Genomic DNA, 5012 nt, shown 5'->3' on the forward strand with positions numbered 1-5012 from the left:
TGTAGCTGTACACTGCGAAAAATTCATTTCAATACGTTAAAGATGGATTACGTCCCGTTTAAAAATAGTTATTTCTAAGTGTGTGGCGTTAATCTTTGCCCAAGAGCTCCGATGGGCTTCAATTCTGAGTGCGAGGTAGCTGTCAAGTTCAAGTCTATCTGCTTGGAACGTGTCGCTTCGATTAGAGGATCATTTAGCACCTTTGAACTGGTTTTTGATTCACACACCGACTTCCACCCGATCAGCTTTGCCTGTATGCAGGAAGGAAATACTTCTTATCGATGGGGTGCTAAACTGTCTGAAGATTACGGTAGATGCGAAGACGGTTGTGAAGGTTGTGACTGTTTTGCTTGAATGATCACCGGCAACTGACATGTGCCCGGCGTCAAATCAGGCGTTGGGGGTTCTTGGCAACAAATGCGATCGATCATACTTATCCGAAAGTGGAAAACAAGTCTTTGTTTTGAATCGGTAAAATCCCGACACGATCCACTTTCAAGGGCTCTAAAAAAAAACATCGAAAACTGAACTTAGCCTAAGATAGGAAACCTAGAAGCCTAATGAACTATGAGGGCAAAGCACCATTTTAAACATGCCGGAATGGATGAGGAAATAGAATCATTTCATGGGCTTCACAATTTAACCCCTATGAGCAGCTTGTATCGCCAACGAAACTGATTTATTGGGGCAAAGTCATATACATCCAGTTCTTCGCTCTTCCAGCGACTCAATACCAGTAAGGTGGTAGACCTCAGAATTTTGCGTCCGTGGAGGGCTGTTGAGGATCATCCTTAAGATCTTGTTCTAGAACCTTTGAAGTTTAACTCCCCCAAATTGGCATATCATACTCGATTACGGGAAGGATGATTTGCTTGTAGACAGCAATCTTATTTTTCGGGGACAGGGTAGACCTCCTGTGGATGAGTGGATACAATGATCTTATCTAGATGTTGCACTTGGTTTTTGTTTTGTCAACGTGCTCCCTGAAAAGCTGCCCACTGTCAAAAGTCAGTCCAAAGAAGACTACCTCTTTGGACCATTCCACCACTGTGCCGTTTAGGCAGATTTTTTTTATTCTCAGGCGAACAAGTCTGGGGGATTTTGAGTGTGGAAAAATTATCACCTGGGTCTTCACCACGTTGATACGGATCTTTCAGCTGTTGAAATACTCAGACAGGACATCCAAGCCTCTCTGGAGTTTGGTAGTCAGAGCTCCGATGACCCGGGTAGGCCTACCCTTGAAGACAATGGATGTGTCTTCTGCGAACAGAGGCAAAGATCCACCATCAGAAGGCGGAATATTGGAGGTGAATAGAATGAACAGGATGGGCCCAAGGATGCTTCCTACACACTTAGATTTTTTTTGCCGAGATGGGCACCACCGAGCAGCTCGGCATTTTATTTTGCTGAAAATTCAGCAAAAAAATATGTTTGTTAGCTGAGATCTCGGCAAAATTCCCGTTTGTTAGCTGAATCTCGGCAAGTTTTTCACTGAGAACCAGCAAAATAAAATGCCGAGCTGCTCGGTGGTGCCCATCTCGGCGAAAAAATCTAAGTGTGTATGGGGCACACCTGCACCGATGTTGAAGGCATCCGATGTGATGTCATTCAGAGAGACCTGGAACGTCCAGTCTTATAGATAATTTTGTATGATCTTCACGATGAAGATCGGAGGACCGTATCGATGCAACTTGTACACCAGGCCATCATGCCAGACATTGTCAAACGCTTTTTCAACGTCTAACAATGCCATAGCATGTTTTTGGGATTCGGTTACCGGAACGGGACTCGAAAGAAAAACGAGAGAACTACTTGTGCTAGAGCTTTATTGAAACACGTCTTGTTCGTACGGTTTACACGTTAGGAATTATGAAAAAATTAGTCCTCAAACAAATTCGTTGCTAGGGAAAACAAGTTGCTAGGCAGGGTGGTCTGAGAAATCAGAATAGCCGATTGCTACTTTGATAACACCCCCTCTCAATCCGCTATTCCGAGACGTTTTCCAAGTTTGTCTAGGCGACCGGCTTCCATCGGTTTGGTGAAGAGGTCCGCCAGTTGATCGTCTGTCCTCACGTATTCCACCTTCACGCTTTCGTTTGAGATGTGCTCCCGGATAAAGTGATGCTTCACATCAATATGCTTCGACCGTTTGGATTCACAGTTTTTGGCCATCCCAATGCAGCCTTGGTTGCCCTTATAGATTGTGACCGGTTCACGAGTCTGCAGCTTCAAGTCTTCTAGGATTCCATACAGCCAAACTGCCTCCGATACCGCCGAGCTCAGGTCGATGTATTCAGCTTCGCTTGACGATGTTGAAACCATGTTTTGCTTCTTGCTTGACCAACTAATCAAGTTGCCGAACACGAAGAATGCAAAGCCACTTACCGACTTACGGTTCGATTCGGCGATACTGCAAGCATTTGGTTTTTGTCCCCTTGATGTACCGAACCACACGTTTCAAACTCTGCCAATGTGGTGCTGTTGGCTTCTGCTGGAATCGTCCTAGGAACCCTACTGGATAGCAGATATCCGGTCTAGTACACAGCATCAAGTACATTAACGATCCGAGAAGTTGCCTGTAGGGCTGGCTTGTTAGCTCTCCTTTTCTCGTCAACTGGGTTCCTTTTTTCCATTGGACACTTCACTGGATTGCAATCCGCCATCTCGAATCTTACCAAGAGCTTGTCCCGAGGGGGGCGACACATCTAAATCTCAATCATAGATGCTCGAAAAATCTCACGTCAGCGAATAAATCTACGAAAAATCTTCTTGCCACATTTTAAGCATCTAAATCCATCTACTCGCATCGACTTCCATCTTTTTGCAGGAAATCTTTAAAATCTTCATCAATCTTCTTAAAATCTACTCATCGTACGCCCAAGCAGCACACTTCGATCGAAATAAGCTGCTGCAACTTGCTTGTGACTGGAATAAGTGGCACACAAGTAACCGCAATTGTTCAGTGACATGTGTGCTGCTAGGGCGTGCAGCTAAGCACAGCAAAACAAAATCGTTTCTGCATCGAAGATAGAGTCGCCCCCCTCGGCTTGTCCACATTTGCAGCTTGCGATAGTTGCATGCGTCTTTATCCAACATCGTAGTCCACACGTATACCAAGGAAGTGCGCAACTGCTCCACAGTCAGACATTGCAAATGTTGCCGTCAATTGCTTCTTCAGCTTCATAATGCTTTTCAGATTCCTTCCGCATATAAAGAGCTTCGCTACGAACCAGAGGGAAGCGTCACGTTCGCTGCTTGGTACACCAGGTACGACGACCTGTTTGAAAAAGATGCTGCTCGCCTAGACGATGAGGCCAAGGTCCGCTTGCTCATGTGGAAACTGGGTGCTGCGGAACACGAGCGATACGTAAGTTTCATCATACCGAAGGTTCCGAAAAACTTTCCGTTCGGTGACACAGTAAAAAAAACTGTGCAAATTGCAAAATTGCAAAGCAACCTACCGAAGATTTAATTTCGTTTGCCTGTCGAATCAACAAGAGCTGTGTTAGGTTCGAATTGAGCAAGATGACCGAAGAGCAATTCAAATGTTTGATGTTTGTTTGCGGTCTGAAATCGGAGGGAGATAGCGGAATACGAACAAGATTGCTTTCAAAGATAAAGGAGCGGACGGACGTCACACTCGAACAACTGTCAGCGGACGGTCAACGATTATTGTGTCTGAAGCATGATACGGCAATGATCGAATCGCCAACGTCAGCAGCAGTGCAGTTCGTCAAACGTAAGCAATTCAACAAGTATCCACCGAAGCCCAGCATCGGATCCGCTGGAACCGGAACGAAACAAGCCAGGAACGTACCAGCATCACCCTGCTGGAACTGTGGAGCAATGCACTTTAACCGGGACTGCACGTATAAGCAACACAAGTGCAACGATTGCGGTCTCTTCGGCCATCGTGAGGGGTATTGCTCGAGCGTTCGGAAAAACCCCAAATCATCGGCTTTCAAGTCGAAAGGCCGACCGAAAGCTGTCTCAACGAAAACAGTAAGTCTTCTGGTAAATACCGTTAACAAAAAGCGTCGTTTCGTTCAAGCTCAAGTCAACGGAGTGGATGTACGTCTTCAGTTAGACACTGTATCTGACATCAGTGTTGTGTCGAAGCGGATCTGGGAGAAAGTTGGCAAGCCACCGATAATGCCATCTACGGAACGAGCCGCTATAGCGTCAAGAGATCCGGTAAAGCTACTTTTCAAGTTCGTCTGCACCGTATCAATCAACGGTGAGCAACGCCAAGCACAATTCTACGTGGTGGAGAAGTCCCTTCAGCTGCTAGGGATCGACATGCTCGATGCTTTCGGATTGTGGTCTGTGCCTATCAATTCCTACTGCAACCGTATCACCAGTTCTTCTACCACTGTGGACACCCTCAAGGCGGCATTTCCGGAAGTCTTCCGAAGTGAACTTGGATTGTGTACAAAACTCAAAACTCAAGCTAGAGCTCAAGCAAGATGCAGTTCCGGCGTTTCGCCCTAAACGTCCTGTGGCTTACGCCATGTACAGCGCGGTGGATGACGAGTTGGACAGATTGGAGCGCGCCAAGATCATTTCACCGGTTGATTTTTCCAACTGGGCGGCCCCGATTGCAGTCGTCCGCAAGGCCGACGGCTCCATACGGATTTGTGGGGATTATTCTACCGGCCTCAATGATGCCCTGCAGCCGCATCGGTACCCTCTCCCGTTACCGGTAGACATTTTCGCCAAGTTAGCCAACAGCACCGTGTTCAGCCAGGTAGACCTTTCTGACGCCTTCCTCCAGGTGGAAGTCGACGGATGTAGTCGGGATCTTCTTGCCATCAACACCCACCGAGGATTGTACCGCTATAACCGTCTACCACCAGGAGTCAAGACAGCACCAGGAGCATTCCAGCAGCTGATAGACACCATGTTAGCTGGTCTCCCGTGCACTTCTGGTTACCTTGATGACGTGGTTGTTGGCGGAAAAGACACTGAGGAGCATTGGACCAATCTTCGTGCAGTGTTGGAGCGGATTCAAG

The sequence above is a fragment of the Ochlerotatus camptorhynchus genome, unplaced genomic scaffold (assembly GCF_037179485.1).
Source record: "Ochlerotatus camptorhynchus isolate MF236.1 unplaced genomic scaffold, CSIRO-AGI_Acam_v1.1 ptg000425l, whole genome shotgun sequence".
Lineage (NCBI taxonomy): Eukaryota > Metazoa > Arthropoda > Insecta > Diptera > Culicidae > Ochlerotatus > Ochlerotatus camptorhynchus.